Source organism: Salvia miltiorrhiza, chromosome 4 (assembly GCF_028751815.1).
Source record: "Salvia miltiorrhiza cultivar Shanhuang (shh) chromosome 4, IMPLAD_Smil_shh, whole genome shotgun sequence".
Lineage (NCBI taxonomy): Eukaryota > Viridiplantae > Streptophyta > Magnoliopsida > Lamiales > Lamiaceae > Salvia > Salvia miltiorrhiza.
The window spans coordinates 10,302,602-10,324,667 of record NC_080390.1 but is presented as its reverse complement, the minus strand read 5'-3'; the positions used below and the strand labels follow the sequence as shown (position 1 = coordinate 10,324,667).

The following is a 22,066-nucleotide window of genomic DNA, read 5'->3' as shown; positions in this document are numbered from 1 at the left end:
AGTTGAACAACCACATTTGTGGCCGCCTTGGACGTTGAACAATCTTATTAAAATTGTTTGTTGATCAGTGAATTGATTTCTTTTAAAAATTCAATGATATATTTAATAAAATATTAATTTTTGTATAGATTGTGTGATGAAGTTTTTTGGCGGGAAAATGTTGTAGACTACTTTTCTTTAGTATATTAGTATAGATATGCGGCATACTCCTTCTCTTCTTTCTTGAACAAACGCTGAGTTTCTCAACATACTCCCTCTCTCTCACACAAGAAATATGAGCCCTAGCTCATTCTTTGAAAACCACCGTCGCGCGCCGATGAAAGACCGGCGAGGTTGACACCGTTCCATCCTTCTCCTTCTCTCCCTCACTCTCAAACCCACGAACATTCTCCACCCAAAATCAATTAATCAAAAACATTGAAATTCTTCTCTCTCAAAATTGACCATCTCTCTCTCAAAATTGGCCGCCGATGACAGCACCCACCCTAGCGCCATCTCCATTCCCACCCCCAAATCCCCAACCACCTCAATTCATCGCTCGGGAGAGTTATTCAGCGAAATCTGTAGCGATGCCGTGGTTGTGAAAATAGAGGCGATTCTCGTGAAATTTATCGTCGGAGAATAAGATACGGAGATATGGAGAGCCGTCTTCTCACACCGACAGCCACGTATGAATTATCAACTATATACATTATATGCGCACGAATTATTAGGTAAGTATTTTTAGTGTAATGTATGAATTATTAGCTGTAAGAATTAATATGCATATCATGAATTATTAGGAAAATATTTTCGGATGTACTGTATGAACTATCAACTATAAGAATTATATAAGTACGAATTATTAGGCAAATATTTTGGATATATTGTACGAATTATTACTGAACCAGCATAAATTATTGTCTATGTTCTGCTATTCCTTTTAATCTATGTTCTAAGTCACATGATTCACGTATAGTTTGTCATGGGTACACTTTTAGTTTAGACTTATTCATTATTTTTTTAATTCATGAACTATCATGAATTATTGTCTTGACATGAATTATGTAAAATATGTAACTGACATGGATAGTTCGTCATGTATACACTATTAATTCATACGTATAATTCGTCATGTGTACACTATTAAATCTCATCCGGTTGTGTTAATTGATTATGTTGAAAATTTGTTTTGATACACTAAATCCACTATATAGTTCAAGCACTCCAGTGTCAATCATAACAAATCTTAATTTCCTAAATTAATGGAGCTCAATTTATGGACTGTATTGTTAAAAACGGAAGGTCAAACTTCCAATACCTATTTTATCCTTCAATTAATACGCGTATGAATTATAAAGACAATTGCTGCGAATTTCGTGAAAGTGAAAAGATTAAATCTGAACCCTTAAATCACTCTAGATCTATGGTCATGATTTATTCCTATTTTATAGTCTAAGGGAAGTTTTCTGAATAGCCCTCCCCTATATATATATATATATATATATATATGTATGTATGTATGTATAGGGAAGGGCTATTCAAAAAACTTGTCACGACTGGACTTAATTAAGGATAATTAAGCCAGGAAATCGTAACTAAGGACACAGTTATAAACGGCAATAGAAAGGGAGTGAACAAATAATAGAGGATCGAACTAAAATAATTGTTAAAGAAGGGAAAATTCAATATAACTGATGTTTAGTCACAAAGACTCAAACAGACTTGTAAGTTCAGATGAATCCGACTTAACTAAAAGGACATAAAACCTAAGAGTATGCAACGGAATAACATAATCTGATTACATGTATGAAGACATGTATCCAAGAGTTCATTCATTTAACTTATGACAAAAGCTCTGCTCTTCACTTCATCTTCATCAGCCACTGCTTAACCTGCACATTTAGAAATATATGCAGGGCTGAGTACGAGAGTACTCAGTGGGTACATATGCCTAAATATACACATGATTGCATAAAAACTATAAATTGGCATGCCATCATAAACAGTACAGCAATGGAGTTTTAGCTAAAAGGCCCAAGCTTACTAAATTCATTTGTGATTCTTAAAATTCATCTGATCATACTAAGTTCTCTTGTAATCTATTATATCTGGAACTGTGTGCCGGAAAGGTGGCCACCTCTCACGAACACTTGACCGACCAACCCGCTAGATAATTCACGGTCACTGGTGTACACTAGTCCTAGCAGCCGCTAGATGACTCACGGTCACTGGTGTACACTAGTCCTGGCAGGATAGCTATCAACTGCTCAGGACCCGAATTCGATTGCATCATTGGCAAAGCCAAAGCAGATAGATATCATACTAAAATTTAAACATTTATGGCAAGACAATAGTTGAAATAATTTCAGTTCAAAGGTTTAAAATGAAATAACTTGTTGAAACATAACATTAAACTCATCGATATATATATGAAAGTAAAACCCACCTGATAGCAAAGCTTTGCTACAGTTCAGTAACTCCTTGACTAGCTCTTACCCTTGCGCTTAACCTTTAATGCGAGAACATAAGGTCAAACCTTAGCTCGAAGAAAATTCTCAAATAAATGAGAATGCGTAAAATAAATATGCATGACTCATATTCCTTAATTAATAATCGAACTATAGGATTAAAGCTCGTCTTAGGGTATCGGATAATTAATCTTAATATATTCATTCATCTTAGAGTATTCTAACCCACATACTAATTAAATAGATCTAGTCTATTTAATCCATAATCATAAATTAATAAACTAATGAGTGTTGAACTGATCTCCAATTAGACTTAAATATAGGAGAAATAATAAAGGCCCAATTTAATAAATTCTAATAAGTCCACTCTACTTAATATCAAACCTGGGCTCATTTAAGGAAGGGTAATTTTAAACACAACCCCCAATTTTCTCACTATAGCCCCTTATTTAAAAAAATAATAAAAATAATTATAAATATACTATTATACCCTTATAGCCCTATTTAAAATTTATAATAAATCAATAATTTTTTGAAGATTAATTTGAAAGAAGAATAATACGTACAATCTCTTAACAGATAAGTCACGTATAACCCTAATAACTCCATCAGTTTAGCCCCAATTCAAAATTTTAATTAAAGACGGAAGAAAAAAAAAACGCTGGAAGAAAAACGTAGGAGGAAGAAAAGCAGGAAGAAGAAGAAGAAACGCTGCAACAGGGTGGGATATTCCTTTTTCAGATCGCATCAATGACTTTAAAGCACTTTTACCAATAGAGTCAAACTCTAAAAGTGAAAAGATCATAAACTTAGATGATCCATAATATGTATATATTTTTTCGAGTGTGTTGTTTCTCCTGCGAAACCAACTTTCATATTTTTATCAGCAAATGATTTTGTTTTCTTATACAATTCTGAAAGAATATTAATCAGTTAATTTGTGGGCACTAGGCAGGTGTCTATGTAGACTGACATTCCTTTTTGTTCCTTCGAAAAATCTTAGCAATTATTTGTCACGACACCTAATGAATATTTGTTTTATTCAATTGAATTTACCAACTTGCAGAGGTGCACCTTATTTTGCATTCAAGAAATTGTATCTAAGTTTGTTTCAAGTTGATGGATAAATAAAAGAACTTACTTCTTTACTAGTGCGATCATCTATATCTATTTATATAGTTTCAACTCACAAAAAGAAAAAAAAGTCTATTTATATAGTTGCATTTAGGTGTCAGCATATATCTATATGTACAAAACCATATTCAAGCAAACCATCTTTGGAATGAGAACTGGATTCTGGACTTACATTATCTGCACTTTCCTGCATGCATGATGCAAATCTCAGAGAAACTTAAAGCCTTATAGAAAAATGCAACTCCAAGAATGTAATTTCTAGGTAAATTCTTCATTACTGAGGTAATCAAACTTTTCAACAAATTGGTGTCCTAGGCCTGAAATTTGGACTATATCACCCACTGAATCTTAATAATGCAGCTAGCCAAAGTCAAATAATCTTCACCTATTGCATCGAACATAAGGACTGCGATTTAGTCATCAACTAGCACATATTTGTACTCTCTCTTCTAAAATATCTGTTTGGTTAGAAAAGGTATTGAAGACATATATCTGAAGAAACTTTTGAACCCGGACAGGGTTTTTCACTTCCACATTGGCGAATTACAACTAGATCACTAGCAAAAAAGATAAACAGAACCAAAAAACCAACTATCAAAGCCACATAGCAACAATCAATAAAAATACAATCTTTACTCATATTTGCTTTCTCTGAGCTCCTGAATATCCTCCTTAGTCAATGGCTCCCCAAGAACTCCTATCTGGAGCTCACATGCTTTGGCCCAGAACCGGAAAGATATGGTCCGAGCGCCTGTACCGGCTTCACGCCCTTTTATGAGGCGACGACAGCTTAAACGAATCGAACTCCGGCAGCTTCTTCTTGCTGGGAGGCAGCGGCCTCTGCCCCAGACTCGGCTTCGCCATCGTTTCTAATTATTTCCTTGCATTTTTATTCAATTTTCCTTGTGGGATTTCTTTGAAAGGTGATTGTGATGGAATCCCGGCATCAAATAAGCAGCTATTTTCATCTGGGCTTTTTGTCAAGCACTTGGTGGACTTCTTCTACGCGATCTTTTCTTCACTAGAAATAGGAGCTTTTGCTTCGTCTACGGCGTCGTTTTTCTTGAAATCCGATGTGTGTGAAAGATTTAAGCTTTTTGTCAAGCGAGGAGTGGGGTTTTGAAAGCGGGTTTGGAGATGTGAAGGGAGGCCGTCCTCGTTGAAACCGGGGCAGTTGACGGCGGCGACCTGCTCGAGAACGGTGGCGTCCATCACCTGAGATAAGAGCTCCTCCACCGCCTTGTCATCGTCGCTATCTGTGAAGAAATCAGCCATTGTTGGAGGAAGCGAGAATGAAGAGCAAATTTCGGCAGTTGCCGGTGGGGCTAGGGGCGGACCTGCAGTGGGAGAAAAGTATTCGTCTCCTTCTCCATTATCATGTTCTTAAATTTTTAGTTGAGGCTATAATAATAAATTTTAGAAATATTTGAGTGGGGGTTATAGAAAGTTTGAGGTTGTACGCAGTGTTCTTTGAAAATCAATTTTGAAAATTTATTAATATTGTAAATTATTAAATGGGGCTATGAGGGTATATTAGTACAATCATAATTATTTTTATTATTTTATAAAATAAGAGGCTATAGTGAGAAAATTGGGGGCTATGTTTAAAATTACCCTTTAAGGAAATAAGTAAGCCCTTTTCTAATTAAATCCAGCCCAACATTTCGGCCCACCTTAAGGAATAAATTCAGCCCAAGCAAGAGGCCCACCTCTTCTTTTTTAGTCAGGAACGGCTGAAAGGATCAACACTCTCTTCTTCATGCCAAATTCGTCGCCGCCGCTGACTCTTTTAGCACCGGCGAACGGCCGCCTCCGCCACTCTGAAATCCGGCGTTTCTTCTCTCAACTATTGTCGCCATTCCTTTCTCGCATTCTCTCCCTGTTTCGCGATCTCTCTCTCGAAAGTCGCCGCCTCTGAAAGCCGCGCCGCCGGCGACGGCCATTTGGCGTCCTCATCTTCCCTGCCGTCACGCCCTTCGTCCGTCCTCTTTTCTCGTGCTTTTCCTCCCGATCCCCAAATTTCAGAAAACACACATTGTCAATTGGAAACGAAACGGAGCCCTAATCCTCTTCTCAAACTCAATCTGCTACTTCGCCCATCCGGTTCCGGCGAGGCCGCCGCTGTTAAGCATTACAGCACCGCCGCGCTTTCCTTGGCCGGAAATGGCCTCTCCGTTGAGCCCTAGCTCTACCTCCTGCCGACGCGGTTAGCCCTAGCCTCCCTCTCTTTTCCTCTCGGTTTAGGCGGAGTAACCTCTTCTGAGCCCGACGACCTCCGCCTTCTCTTCCTCGAGGTTGAGCCCGGGGCTCACCTCGGCTTCGGCAAAAGTCGTGGGCACTGTACGGCTCCGGCGAGGGGTACTCTCCCATCTCTCCGAGCCTTCGATGAGCGGCAGAACAGGGTCGTCGCGCCCTCTTCTTGAAGTCCAGGGGAGCAGGGCAGTCAGCCCCCTCCTTTTCCTCGCGGTTAGCGTCGACATCAAACCGGCATCCGTCCCCGTTCAATGAAAAATCAGGTACAGCAAAATACCTTGAATAAACCTCCCTCCCCTCCTAAATGCTAAGTTCAGTAATACTCTGATGTGAAGAACTTCTAGTTTTTTGGCAGTTCATAACTCAACTCTCTTGGCTCCTATATTGCTAAATGCGAGAGATCAATACTAGGCATGTGATTGCATCTGTTTGATAAGAGTTCTTAATGCATTTGTCTCATGAAGAACACGTATATAAACTAACTTCGTGTGATTGCTAAGTCCCTTTATGCATATACTCATCCTTTATGCATATACTCATCTGTATACTCTGTATTTTTATTCAAACATGTGATTGATGGTAGGATGCATGCACTGGATTTGAATAAGCTGAGCTTAGTATTTACCTGCAAATATTTGGTGTTGGTGGCTGTTGTTATTGATATTGAATGCAGACGATGGGGACTCTTCAAGTTGGCAGAGCAGCAGCTTAATGAATTCTCCTCACTTTGGTGGCTGAAGAAACAGAGAATGAAGGCAAGGAGTGTTGGCTAGTAGCCTTAAAGAATCGAAGATGGTGGAGGTGGTGGGTGACTGAGGAGATGGCTGTCATAGGGTGGCTGATTGACACCTATGTGTACCTTGGCATGGTTAAAGGGATGGGAGAGTGGCTTGAAGGCTGCTGTTGCAGCTATTCTGCACACACATACCACGTCCCCTTTCTTTCCCTTTTTTTGGTTTGCTTTCTTGATGTAGTAGGTAGGAAATAGGGATGAAGGGAATAGTAAGTTGTGATGTGATGAATAAAATCCTTCAGTGTTGGTCATTCTGTATCTGTAATAGTGTTGCCGCCGGTTCAGGAACCGCCGGTTCCGGGCCCGAACCGGCGGACCGGAACCGGCCCGGATGAAATGTGAAGGGCCGGTTTTCGGACCCTGAACCGGCGGTTCAGGGCCGAAAACCGGCGGTTCCCGGTTTTTCACTTTTTTTTTGTATTATTTTTATTTTTAATGAAATTAAATGATTTGTGTTAATTTCAACTAAATGTAGCTTCACTATTTATAGTGTCCTACACATGGTAGAGAATCCTACATTTTTCAATGTGGGATAAATGTAGTTTCACTATTTATAGTGTACTACACATGGTAGAGAATCCTACATTTTTCAATGTGGGATAATTTCAACTTAATGGAGCTTCACTATCTATAGTGTTCTACGTATTGTAAAGAATACTACATTTTTCAATGTGGGATCACTCAACCTAACTTATAAATATAGAACTTATATTCATGTAATATATAACTTACAACTTATAAATATATAACTTGTAACTTATAACTTATATTCATTTAATAGTTTTTACTTTACAAATGTTGAAAAAAAATATTAAAATTACTCAACTTATACTATATAGTTTTATAAATTATGATGTTAAAAACTTAAAATGTTAAAATTACTCAACTTAAAGTCTTAAATTACTTAATAACTTATATATTATTGTCATATAAATATATAATTTTTAAATAGATGTTTTGTTTTTTAAAGCTTGAAATTACTCAAGTTACCAAGTAAAATAATTTTCAAATTTACTCAACTTAAAAATCTTAATAATATAATAATATTTTTTATGTCATCTTTTTTTTAAATGACAATTGAATTGAAATAAAATAAAGGAAAATTAATTAACACATTGAGAACCAAAAATTCAAATGAATTCATAAAAATAGATATCTTTATTGAATTTATTCTATGTACCAAGGATACAAATTACATAATCTATAAATAATTCAAATGAATTCAAGTTATAAGTTATATATTTAGAAGTTATAAGTTATTACATGAATATAAGTTATATATTTATAAGTTAGGTTGAGTGATCCCACATTGAAAATGTAGAATTCTTTACAATGTGTAGTACATTATAGATAGTGAAGTTACATTATCCCACATTGAAAAATGTAGGATTCTCTACCATGTTTAGTACACTATAAATAGTGAAGCTACATTATCCTTCATTGAAAAATGTAGGATTCTCTACCATGTGTAGTACACTATAAATAGTGAAACTACATTTAGTTAAAATGATTAAGATTTGAATATAAAATTAAAAAAAATATAAAAAATTGGCCGAGCCCGACGGTTCAGGGCCGGCCCGGCGGGCCGCGGGCCGCCCTCCCCTTGAACCGTAACCGGACCGATCTCCTTGGCGGGCCGGTCCCGGAACCGGCCCGTGGTCAACGGTCCGGGCCCGGACTGTTGACTTTCGGGCTGGTTCAGGGTTGGCCCGCCGGTCCCGGTTGAACCGTGGCATCCCTAATCTGTAATACTAATTTCGGGTTCCCAGATAACGACGCTTCGTTATAACTCTCAACAAATTACATATTTTATAACTCATTTTATAAGTCAGAAATTAATCACGACTTCAAGTAAATAATAGAAATACTCTTTCTATCGTATGTGAATTAATAACTTGACTTTGCTAAGTCAGTTATTGAATTAGAAAATAAATTTGACTGCTTCAATAATTCAATCGCGATCGCCTCATGCGAAGACATTTAATACATGATTCTGAGTTGTATTATCCGATAAACAATCACTGGATTTATAAACTGAAAGATGCAATAAATAAATATCGCATTTATTGGTCTTAATAATAAATAAAAGAGCGGGCTACTACAAAACTCCCCTTAGATTTTAAAATAGAAACTAATCCTAACCATCTATATAATATCTTGGACGACTCAGATTTAATAATTAGGGGCGATTACATTTTAATCAGTTATGCATATAATTCATTTAACTTTATCGCATAAGGGTATATTTGGTGTTTGATTTTTTATCTCTCTCTTCTGTGATATGGATATCCTGCAATCATAGCAAATCTCTTAGGAAAATGAATCAAGATTATTTACTTGGAAAATGAGAAAATAATTCTTGAGAAAATCCTTTCAGATTCTTGGGATTCCATCCGATAATTAATGGCTTGACAACTATTCTCACCAATTTTATTAATTATTCGCACCAACTTATAGGGTTTTGGGTTACGCTCGATTTTGAGGGAACAAAAAAAAAACTCAATTTAGTGGTAGTGCATTCGGTGCAATATCTTGCTTCTCGTCTAGATCGACTGATTTAGCAAAGCATTCGAAGGTTATGGCGAGAACTAAAGGAAGTAAGAATGGTGAGTTTTTTATTTTTGATTGAATTATTATTGGTACTTGATACAACAAACCCAAAACTTTTAAGAGTGAACCAAATCATATGTCTGTGGGAGAGAAAAATTCAAAAATGGGGCTATATATGTTGTTTTCTCCCTTGTTTAGTTTTAAGAGATGTCGTTTTCATAGATGACCCAATTTCCTTATAAAACCAAAGATTATGCTTTACTTAAAGTATCGGTGGTCCCTATGGTATATAGTTTTGTGATTTCCAACTTCACCTATTATCCTTTTAGATTTGTTGTCATCTTGTGTTATTTGGAATACAGTTATGGCGTCGTGCTGTACTATTTGTCACGTTTTATGTTCGATTTATATTGTGCAGATGTCTTTAAAAATATAGGTTGAGTAATTTATTTAAATTTTTGCAGTTGTGAAGCCGGCGGAGGAATGAAAAACGGATTCGCCCAAAAACAAAAGCAAGTGTGCAAGTAAGTGTTATTGGATCGGATGAATTATGTGTGTTGACTGGACGAGTAATTGAGATTTATCATGAATTATCTAGGGTGGCTAAATTTTATAAGTTATTCATACGATTTATTGATACATCACATGTGTACGAACTATGTAGGTGTAATGTATGTGTTTGTATGATTTATTAAGTTGGTGTAATGAAAAATCGAGATGTATGAATTATTAAGTTTATATGAATGTGTCGTAAGCATGCATAGGGGTGAGCATTCGGGCGGGTTGGGTTGAAACCGAACCGTTTCGCCCAACCCGAACCCAAACCGCCAACTAAAATTTCAAACCGAACCAAACCGTTTTATTTGAAAAAACCGAACCAAACCGAACCGTAAAATTTCGGTTCGGTTCGGTTCGGTTTGGCCTAAAACCGTTCCATTTTTTTTTTTTTTTTATTCAAAAACCTGTTAACAATATTTTGGCAGCCCTTAAAATGCATAAATTCAACAAAATGCATACTTAAAAGTCCACAAAATGCATACCTAATGTTCGCCACAAATATAATCCACACACACAACTACAAGTCCACAAGACCACAACAAAATAAAATGCAAAGTATATCAAATTACAATTCCAAAACATAAATAGCATAATAAGCAATATAACAAGAATCATAAACATGTCTTCTTGTTCATTATCTTCAATCTTCACCCCTCTACTTCCATGGAGTCCAAAGTGGTGGTCCCAACCCCACTTGTGCCAACACTCTTCATACCTACAAAAGTAAAAACCAACAACAAATTAGTGAGTATGAAATCAAGAATCAAAGAATAGGGCAAAATATTTAAAATATTTTAACCTTGTTCAAGTTTTTCAATGCTTTCCAAATCTTCTTCAATTGTGATTGGTTGTCTTGATCTTCTAGTCCAATCTTGGGTGCATATGAGACACTCCACAGTTTCGGCACCTAAAGAACTCCTAAAAGGATCAAGCACTCGACTTCCGGAGCTAAAGGCGGATTCCGAAGCAACCGTGGAAATTGGCATTGACAATACATCTCGAGCAAGGTGTGAAAGAATAGGATATCTATGTTGATTTTTCTTCCACCAACTTAGGATATTGAAAGAAGCCTTTTCTTCCGTAGTCACATCATTCTTGTCTTCAAGGTATATATCCAACTCACTCTTCTTGCTTGATGAACCATCTTGTTGCATCTTTTGTTTTTTGAATCTATCACCCATGCTCTCCGCTTCAATGAAAGAATCCACATTGATAGTAGAAGATTCAACATTCTCATGAATATTGCTTGATGATGTATCACCTCGAGATTGATATTTCTCTTTGTAAGCATCAAAAAGCTCTTTCATGGAATCCATCACACCTTTGGCCATCTTGTTGCCAATTTCATCCCCATACTCCTCAACAAGTGCATATTCAATGAACTCAAACTTATAATTTGGATCTACAACAACGGCCACATATATAAGTTTGTTCATTTTCAATGGATCTCCCCAATACTTCTCAGCCTTTGCCATCATTTTCACACCCATTTGAACAACATCTTGTTCATTATGTGTCATCCACTTTTTCAACAACAACTTCACCCTACTAATCTCATCATAAAACTTATTCGAGGTAACATACAAAGACCCCGAAATCCTTATAGTAAGATGATAGAAAGTGGACAAAAGATCAATCATTCTTTTAACATTTGCCCAATCACCACTATTTGGGGAACCATTGGGAAGGTCAACTCGATAATATGGATCTTCCAACTCAAAGCGCTCAAAAGCTTTAACAAAATTATATGCAACACTCAACATCAAATAAGTGGAATTCCATCTAGTGCACACATCAAGACACAACATACTCTTGCATTCAATATTCTCAGCCACACAACATTCTTTGAACCGTTTAATTCTAGCGGGAGACTGTTTAATAAACTTAACTGCATCTCTAACTTTTTCAATTGATGGATTGACTTCTTTCAAACCATCTTTCACAATCAAAGCAATAACATGAGCAATGCACCTCATATGCAAATATTTCCCCTTAACAAATGTAGCACCCCTAGAACTCAATCTTCCTTTCAAATATTGAATGCAAGTATCATTTGAAGAGGCATTATCCACTGTGATTGACACCACTCTTGAAATTCCCCATTCACGAAGACAACCATCTAATTGTCTACCCAATTCCTCACCTCTATGACTTTCAATTGTGCAGAAATTGATTATCTTCTTATGATATTTCCACTCATTATCAACAAAGTGAGCAGTGATGCACATGTAATTCAAATGCTGTAGAGAAGTCCATGTATCGGTGGTAATACTCACACTTTGACCTGTTTTTTTGAAAAACTGCCTTAGTTTCAATTTTTCATCTAAAAAGAGTTGTTGGCAATCCCTTGACACAGTCCAACGTGATGGGATTTTAAATTTTGGCTGTAGAGCAGCAACAAACTCAATAAACCCTTCCCCCTCGACATGCCTAAAGGGCAATTCATCTTTAATTATCATTGAAGCCAATTTCTTTCTACAAAACTCTTGATCAAACCTCCAAGCCGTGAGGCTACCCTCAACACAACCATCCCCTTCATGTATTGTTTGCAAAGATAATTGGGATTGCTTTAAGTCTACACTAGCAGGATGCTTCTTACAAACATTAAGATGATTCCTTAGTGTAGATGTGCCATGCTTTTTAGACTCAGACATGTAAGGCTTACCACAATAATTGCACTTTGCTTTTCTTTTAAGCCCGTCATAAAAGATGGTGAAGTGAGGCCAAACATCAGAACGCTTGTTCATAGTCCCCTTGTTTGTGTTCGTTGTTGATTCATCACCTGTCTCAGCTTCACCCGTCTCAGCTTGAGGCTCTGCAGGTCCACTCGTTTGTGATGGCTTTTCTTTAGAACTTGAGTCCGCCATCTATGAAAATAACCCAATTTCAGCCATACACAAGTAACACAACAAATTTGAATAACTACTGTCTACTGTAACTTCAGCCATACATAACAAATAAATATTATCCAGACAGTATATTAGGACAAGGAAATATACGAGGACAAAATAAAAGGAGAGAAAATGAGAGAACATATTTAAAACATGTTAACTCAGATCTATTAACTGCAAATTATCCTTGCCGTGCAAATAAATCCAAACACCAAACCTAGGTCTACTTGTCCACTTTGCACCTTTCATAAACTAAGAAATATAATTACTTTGCCAGCTAACACTAAAATAGTTGAAATGTATCGAATAAAAAATATCTTAATGGGTAATATCATTTAAAGCTTGTAATGTTGAAAAGTTGCTAACGACGGGCCGACGGCGAGGCAGGCTTGGGCCACGGCGAGGCAGGCTTGGGCCACGGCGTGGGGCGGCGAGGCTCGGTCTCTCTAGGCGACGGGAAGTCGCGGGATGGCTGGGCGAGTCGTGAGTCTCGCGACTGCTGGAAGAGGCGGCGCCGGCAGGGTCCAGGGATCTTGGGTCGGCGATTGTTGGTGGGGATGGCAGTCGCCTTCTGCCAGAATGGGGTGGGGTGGCGGTGGCGCTGCGGCGGCGGCCCGACGGGAAGTGGGAGGAGGGAAATTGAAACTTGAATTCTGAATTGCAATGGGGGAAAGGGAGGCGAGGCGTGCGGCTGCTAGGGCTGAAATTAGAATAGGGTTGCAAAATAAATTCTACTAATATTATTAATATTAATTATTTATAAAATATATTATAATAAATTATTAAAAATTTCGGTTCGGTTCGGTTTATAAACCGCACCGTTTTATCCAAACCGAACCCGAACCGAAAACTGGCGGTTTGAAAATTTTCAAACCAAACCGCACCGTTTTCACTACAAAAACCGAACCAAACCGCCCGGTTCGATTCGGTTCGGTTCGGTTTGGCGGTTCCGGTTTGGTTTTGCTCAGCCCTAAGCATGCAATGGAATACTTTAGTTCATACTTAATATACTAATAATTCACTCTCACCATGCAATGGAATACTTTAGTTCATACTTAATAATCATATATATGTGGCTGATAATTCGTACATATATTTTGAGATTAATTTTTATATGTTAGAATGAATCTGGCCAAATTATATATCTGGAACGTCCTTTCCTTAGTAGATGCAGAAGTTGCTGGCTGCGTCTCGTTCGCATCTGCCCAACTTTTCAATTCATGCAGAAGAGATTCGGTTAAAGATTTATTCCCTTCGGCAATAGCAATGCATCTAAATGCCTCCGAAAATAATGGCCTGTTTTGAGCTTTTCCACCATTAGATGCAATCACACTGGCCCCCACATCCTTCAACCATCTATCAACAATATATTTTTGCGGGATAGCTTTCAGCATAGTATTACGCATCACGACGAACATATGTCTGCAAACCAATCCAAATTTGACAAATTTTTTGCATGAAGAAACTATGGTGTCCGCACTCATGTTATGCACCACGAAGAATACACCATCTAATCGATCATCAACAGCATACTTATGTTGTTCATGGCCTGTGTCCATAGACTTAATGTAGCAACGATTGAATGCATCGGTAATCTCTACCTGCACTTCCAAGAAAATATTCTTGGTGTATATATTAGATGCATGCTGCTCAATTGGGCTGTTTGACATCAAGAGTGGTGTGGTTGTTTGGTCAATCATGCATAGTTGTTTGTACGAATGCCTTTGTGCCTGCATAGCGCTCTCAAAATGGATGTAGAAGAAAGCCAAGTTGGAATTGTGATTCAAGTACTTATGGAAAAAACTATTCTCGCTTTCCGACATGGACGTCGTTCTGAACAAACCACTCATACTTAGGTCGCGGAAAAACGCTGGGATCCAAAATGTCCTCTTGGCAAACATATCTCACAACCACGAATAATCTTCTAGACCATACTCGTTAATAACATCAGACCACTTCGCCTCAAACTCTTCAGGTTCGTCAAGCTCTGACCACGCCACTTCGTATAATTTGCTCGTCAGCTCAGCATTCTCTCTCAATGATATGGGTAGTTTTTGTGCAACCTTCATCATGATGTGCCATATACAGAATCTGTATCTGGTATCAGGCATCACATTTTCAACGGCAATTTTCAATGCGGGGTCTTCGTCAGTAATCAACATAGTAGGGGCTTGTCCCATACAATCCACAAACTGCTTAAGTACCCACGAGTAGGAGCTGACATCCTCCCTAGTCAGTAAGACAGCTGCAAAAGTCACGCATCCACCATGATTATCCTTTTCAGTAAAGGGTGCAAAAATCATGTTGTACCTAATGAGAGTAACAATATAAATTTTTAACCATTAGTGATGAATCATACAAATTAACGAGTGAAACAACATTATATTATATTTAGGGCATGAGTAAAAAACCTGTTGGTGGAGTACGTTGCATCAAAAGAAACAGCATCTCCAAAAATTCTATAGTTCTGTAAACCTATAGAATCACACCAGAATATACTCTTGACTTTTAATGTATCTTTTAATTAGCATGAATTATTGTTGTACATATATGACAAATAATGTATCTTTTAATTAGCCACATAGTTCATACTATGTGAATCCACTGAATTATTTAACATGAATTATTGTTGTACATATATGACAAATAATGTATCTTTTAATTAGCCACATAGTTCATACTATGTGAATCCACTGAATTTTTACTGATTCATGCTATATCATGAATGATTCATTCGATTCAAAAATAATGAATTATAAATGAATGCATGATGAATTATACGTATTAGATGCATGTGTCTTCATAATTCGTACCAAATCAACATTCTAACAATATATTACTTCATGAAATACACACTACAATTAAATTCTGTTATACATTTCCGAAAGAGTGAAACATTCCGGCATATAATAATTCATACTATTCCGACAAACTAATATTGATATGGCTTAATTTATACTGGTTCATGCAGTTCAGGGATGAGACATATCAGTAATTGTTCTTCCCCATAATTCATATCATTTCACCATGATACCAATACATTATCTCATGAAATACACATTGCAATTCAATTCTATTATACATTTCGAAAAACTCAATCATACACACTTCAAAATAACAAAAGAAGAACAATTTTCATAGACATGAAATTTATGAGGGAAAAATTTAATCGACAATAATCGTTAATAAACATTTTCAATGGGATTGGAAAAAACATGTGGAATAGAGAATAGATTAAAGAGAATTGTATATAGATTAAGAATAAAATCTGACATATGAAGAAAAAAATCATCACATACCGTTGTTCTCCATAATATTTCTAGGATGTTGAGAAGGTCTGACGTGAAGAAAATCAGTTTCTTTTGCTTACGGGTGATTTAGGTTTAGAAATAGAAAATATATTTTTAGAGAGAATAAGATACACTTAATTGTAATCCCACAAATTAAGGGAAGGATATTTATAAAAAGAGTAAAATTACTTCTCTACCAAATAATTCATTTATGCGAAAATTACCTGCATAAATTGTGGAGAAGATCCATCCGTTGATCTATTGAAATCTAATGGCATATAATAGATCCTATTTTAAAGTCTAATTGTGAGTAATCCTTTGTCTGAATTGTGAGTAATACAAAGGTTGGGCGTGAGTTTGCCCGTATATGCTTGTGTCCTTACGTTGCTTTTATGATTATGTCCCTTGTGATTCTGATTGCCTAATTTTGCTTGCACGAAAGTAAATCTCACTATAAACTATACATGAGTGTTGGTGAGGATTGAGGGCTGATCTAGCGTGCGTCTTCGGTGCCACACAAGGCAAAAATTTCTAGTCCGAAAGAAAACCTTGTGACATTTGGTATCAGAGCCAGGTTGGCTCTGGTCCCGTCGGATTTGCTGCGTTGCTGTGACGGAGATGGTTCAAAATCGCGAGTTCATCGCTTTTGAGGAGTGAGTGAATCAGAGCTCGATGGGGACGCCTCCAGAGACTTCCACACGAGTTGATGTCCTTGAGCGGATGCGGGAGATGGAGACCATGCTTGACACCATTCAAGCTTCGGTTGAGAAAAGACGGAAGTCAATAGAAGGCATGCCTTCGTTTGTGGAATCCCAATTTGTTTCTTGTGAGGAAGAAGCAAACAACCAAATCAAGGAGATGGGGATGAAAGTCGTGCGCCTCCTTGATGAGTTGCACGTTATGAAGCAGGCTATGCATTCTACGTCAAAGGTGAGAATTCCAAAACCCTAAATCGTTCGAGGGAACCCGAAGTTCCAAGGAGTTAGAGAACTTCATTTGGGACATGGAGTCATATTTTCAGGCGACTCATGTTACAGATGACGAGAAGGTTTCAATCACCACTATGTATTTGTCGGGTGATGCGGAATTGTGGTGGCGGTCCCGACAGTCTGGGGAGAACCATGCCTGGAATAGGATTGAATCGTGCGAAGATTTGAAAAAGGAGTTGAAGGAACAATTCTTTCCTCACAACACGTCGTGGATTGCAAGGGATGCGTTGAGGAAACTCAAGCATACAGGGTCCGTTCGTGAGTACGTTAAGGAGTTCAGTTCCTTGATGTTGGATATTTGTGAGATGTCCGAGGAAGATAAGCTATTCAATTTCTTGGCGGGATTGCAAACTTGGGCCCAGACCGAGTTGAGGAGGCAAGGGGTCAAAGATTTGCCGTCCGCCATTGCCGCTGCAGATAGTCTCGTTGATTACAAGACTATGGGATCCGCGGAGTCTGGTTAGAAAAAGTGATAACTCTCATGTTTCCATGGTTTTTAGTGTTCATATGATGTTAATTTTATAGGAAATTGAGTGTTGGATGATTGTTTTGTGCTTTTATTGCTTTATCTTGTGAACTATGTTACTTGCTCGAACTTTGATGGATTTTACAGGATTTTTGAGATGGAATTTGGAAACGTTGTCAGAAATAGAAGTTGTAGTTCGTCTCAAGAGGAGTTCGTGAGCATAAACGGATCATAAATTGAAGTTTGGACGAGAAAGTTATGGCCAAACCAAGAAAATCGCGCGCAGCAGTGAATAGTGTTGACGGAAATTTCCGAATTTTCGGGAATTTTCGGGTTTTTTATATTTTCTCAGTATTTTCGAGTTCTACACTGTATTTATCTCTTGTGCCTATATATAGGTCCTTTTCCTGACCTATTAGACACATCTTTTCACATCTCTTTACCTCTTTTCAGATTTTTTAGTTTTAGACTTAGGATTTTAATGCTTTCATAGATTAGATTTCTTTTCCTGCAAGATTCAAGATTCAAGCTGTTCATCAAGAATTTCTTCCGGGTTTTATCTATTTTATTTATTTCAATTGCTTTCTTTTATTTATGCTTTTATTTTATTTTATGATGTCCAGCTATTTCTTTCATGTGAACCTAGGGTTTGTACATAGCTGGTTAATTATGTGTGTATGATTTATTGATATCAATTTGTCTTCCAACTTGTGATTCATGATTCCTGGTGCTTAATTTCTTGTGAATTATTTGGCCAATAATTTACATGTCTAGCTGTTCAGTTTGAGTCTTGAATGCGATAATTGTTCAGCCGATTCAGGAATGCATGTTATAGTAGTAGCCTTGACACTTGAATGGGATAGGAGAAACTATAGGGAGCTATTCTTTGTGTACGCTTGGGAGTTAATTTATTCCTTGGAGTCTTGAATGTGAAGGGGGGTAAATTAATCTACTTAATTTCATAGGTGTTCGTTAGAGAAGCTTGTGAATAGTTCTGTGATCTCTCATCAGGTTGGATTAAATTGATAATTGAATCAATAGATTAAATGCATGTAATTGATTAGTAAAAGTACATCCCTAGGGTTAGAGTCTTTAATTATTTGAGTTTTTATCATATTTTATTTGCTTTGTTTTGATTTTAGTTTTATTCTTCGTTCTTATTTGAGTTTGCCTGAATATTACTAGAGTTTGGTTAGGATTACTTAAGGTGATTCGTTATAATAGTCCCTGTGGATACGATACTCGACTTGCTATTTCTGTGCTACAATTACACTGTTTAGTTGCAGTTATTGTTGTTAAGAAATTAGCGATCAACTTTTTGGTGCCGTTGCCGGGGACTATTTAGAATTTACTTTAATATTTCTGACTAGACTTAAGCATTATTTCAGGCGTTATAAGTTTTTATTTTTATTTTATTTTGTTTTTAGTTTTTAGTTTCTGTTTCTGATTTTTGTTTGTTGTCTCAGGAGTGTATGATCACGAGATCCAAAGGAAAGGAACATCTTGTACCTTTGAATTTGGAAATCGAAAAGCAGCATAAAAGAGACAACCGCGAAAAGAAGAAGCAAGCAATGGCAGAGCAACAGAATAACGTGGATCTTGAAACCCTTATGCGAACAGTGACAAACCTTCAGAGGCAGCTTGATGAAGAGAGAGATGAGAGCGGGCGCAACCGGGTTCCTCCACCAGAGCCACCACTGAATCACATGTATCAGCCTCAGGTTGATCAATTTCAAGGAGGCAGATGGGGACCAACTGTGCAGGTTACCACGTTCGAGCTGAAGCCGGGATTGATAAACATGGTGCAAGCTGAACAGTTTAGTGGAACGACTTCTGAAAATCCGCATGCTCACATTACTCAGTTTCTAGATATCTGCGACACTATTAAGCAGAATGGAGTGCCACCAGATGCCATCAGAATGAAGATGTTTGGATTCTCTCTCAGGGACAGAGCGAAGGAGTGGTTCAAGAGTTTGGACAGAAGTGCTATTACTGGATGGGAGGATTTGTGTAGAGCTTTCCTGGCAAAATACTTTCCTGCTTCTAAAGCTCAGAAAATCATTGCGGAGATTTCTCACTTTTCCCAGCTAGGAGATGAGACCATTCATGATGCCTGGGAAAGATTTCGTGAGCTGCTCCGGAACTGTCCACAACATGGTTTCACGGAGGATCAGCAGATCATTCACTTTTATAATGGTTTGACTGGTCTAACGAAAAGTATGGTGGATGCTACTGCAGGTGGATGTCTTCTCCATAGAAATACAAGGGAGGCTTATCGTGTGATAGAAGAGATGGCCTCCAATAGTTATCAGTGGCCGAATGACATAAATTCTACGAGAAGAATTGCAGCTGTGCATGAGGAGAGAGATGATTTTAAGGAGAAATATGAAGCTCTTCAAAAGCAGTATGAGTTGGAGAGAAAAGCACTGCTAGCAAAAATTCCTCAGCAGCCGAGTTTATCTGATGTTTCACAGTTTGAGGATGCTAATTATGTCCAGCAGCAGTACCAAGTCAATAGACCAAGCTATCAGGGGCATCAAGGCGGAAATCCGTTTTATCATCCCAATAATAGAAATCATCCAAATTTTTCCTATTCAAATCCTAACAATGCTGTGCAGCCTCCACCTGGGTTTTCTGTGTCTAGTGGAGGAGTTATAAATGAGCCGAAGAAGGGATCGCTTGAGGATATGATGCAGCAGGTTTTAACAGAGGTGTCTAGTATGAAGACAACTGTTAATACAAGGATGACCAATTTGGAGTCTCAAGTAGGTCAAATTGGAAATAATTTTTCAGCACTGTCCAAGCAAGTGCAGATATTGGAGACTCAAGTTGGTCAGATGGCTAACCAAGCAGCTGCGCAACACAAGCCAGACCAATTTCCTAGCAACACTCAGTTCAATCCGAAGAGCCAACATCAACAGCCTCAGCAAAATCAGCAATGTCATTCCATACGGGTGGTTGATAGTTCAGTTGAGGATGAAGGTATTTCTGTTTCTCCCCCTCTTCCATTCCCGAGGCCAAGATTAGATGAGCAAAGCTCCAAATTTTTGGAGACATTTAAGAAGTTGGCAGTGAATATTCCTTCCGTGGAGATCTTGAGAAACAAGCCAAATGAGGTGCAAATTGTGAAGGCTGTGATGGAAAAGAAGAGTGCATTCAATGAATTTGAGGAAGTGCTCGCAGTGAAGGAGTATCAGTTGGCTCCATAGAGAGAAGATCCGGGCAGCTTCAATAGTCCTGTGAAGATTGGAAAGTCATTGTTTGAGAAAGTGATGTGTGACACCGGAGCAAGCATAAATGTCATGCCTCTGAAAGTGTATAGGAAGTTGCAGCTGGGGGATTTGAAGCCAACCAACAAGACAATTCAGCTTATTGATAAGTCTTGCTCTAAACCTCTAGAAGTTGCGGAAGATGTGCTTGTGAAGGTGAGTGATTTTTTCTTCCAAGTCGACTTTGTAGTGTTGGATATTCTGGAGGATCCAAAGATGCCTTTGCTGTTAGGGAGACCTTTCCTTGCCACATGTGGAGCAAAGCTAGATATGCAAAGGGGGACGATGACATTGGGAGCCTATGGGGAAACTGTGATTTTCAAGAAACCTCCACCAAAGGAAGTTCTCCAGAATGAAGTGGTTAATTTGGCTGACAGTTTTCTAGCAAATTCGGAGGATGAAGAGGTTGAGAAGAATGAGCTACCCAAGTATGAAGCCAAGAAAAAGACTCCAAAACCAAAAGAAGTTCTGACTTTTGAGATGTGTTTGTTTTTGGAGCATGATGGGGGGTCTTTGAAAACCCATACCCCCAAGAAGAAGAAAGTGAAATTCCGGATTTTTCGGAACAAGAATGAGAAGGGGGCAATGCTTGTGGAGGATGTTCGAGCCAAGAGAAGTATTTTGGTGGAGAGAGCACCCAAGAGTAGAAAAGCTTTCCAATGGTTAGAGTGCTGTTTCCGACCTCCATGAATTTTTGAGGTATCGTCGAGCTCTAGACGTTAAATTAAGCACTTGTTTGGAGGTAACCCAACCGTTTTTATTTTGTTTTTCTTTCTTTAGTTTCGTTTTGTTTTGTTGTTTTGTTTGGGGTTTTAGTGCAATGTTGAGCTTGGAAGATGAGGGAACTCGCGCTTTGTTCATACCACCACCATGGAGCATGTTTTTCTGTGAGTAGTGACACACATATCATCATCCCTCCAAACTTATTTTCGAACTTATGTTCTGTAATAAGTTTAGGGGAGGGGGGTGAGAATAGATATGTGTATCACTTTTATTATTTTTGTTAGTTTTTTTTTGTTGTTTTATCCTGCTTGGTTGGTGATGTGTGTTTGTTTTGTTTTTGAGATGATTATTGCTCCATTAGATTTCTGGTAAGATGCCAATGATGATTTTTGTGAAAAAAATTGGAATTTGATTTTTCTTTGATGATTTAAGCATAATTGGAACTAATTTGCATAATTCTAGAGTGATTTTAACCTTGACTTTTAGACGTTGAATAAACCTGTGAGATTTTGAGCCATAACTGTTTATCATACACAGTTTATTCTTTGTTGTGAGTTTTTTCATGCATGTGGTGATCTTCTAGAACTTGCCATGGTTTCTGTGTCGAGGTTGCTGTTGTGCGTAGGATTAGGAGATGATTTTAGGCCATCTTTTGTTAGCCACATTTTTTTCCCAAACACCGTCCTTAATGAAAAAATTA

At 37.8% G+C, this 22,066-nt stretch overlaps 2 long non-coding RNA genes and 1 other non-coding gene across 3 annotated transcripts; 1 reads left to right on the top strand and 2 right to left on the bottom strand.

The window, feature by feature from the left end:
* Positions 1 to 1,645: 1,645 nt before the first annotated feature.
* Positions 1,646 to 6,602, bottom strand: LOC131022665 (uncharacterized). Its single transcript, XR_009101376.1, has 3 exons — positions 6,463 to 6,602; positions 2,429 to 2,491; positions 1,646 to 1,874 (listed from the first exon to the last, which is right to left on the bottom strand). It is a non-coding gene; the product is annotated as an uncharacterized LOC131022665 (long non-coding RNA).
* Positions 3,842 to 6,881, top strand: LOC131022664 (uncharacterized). The gene is made up of 2 exons (XR_009101375.1): positions 3,842 to 6,100; positions 6,511 to 6,881. It is a non-coding gene; the product is annotated as an uncharacterized LOC131022664 (long non-coding RNA).
* Positions 6,882 to 19,428: 12,547 nt separating this feature from the next.
* On the bottom strand, positions 19,429 to 19,535 carry LOC131024051 (small nucleolar RNA R71). Its single transcript, XR_009101646.1, has one exon. It is a non-coding gene; the product is annotated as a small nucleolar RNA R71 (small nucleolar RNA).
* Positions 19,536 to 22,066: the final 2,531 nt, after the last annotated feature.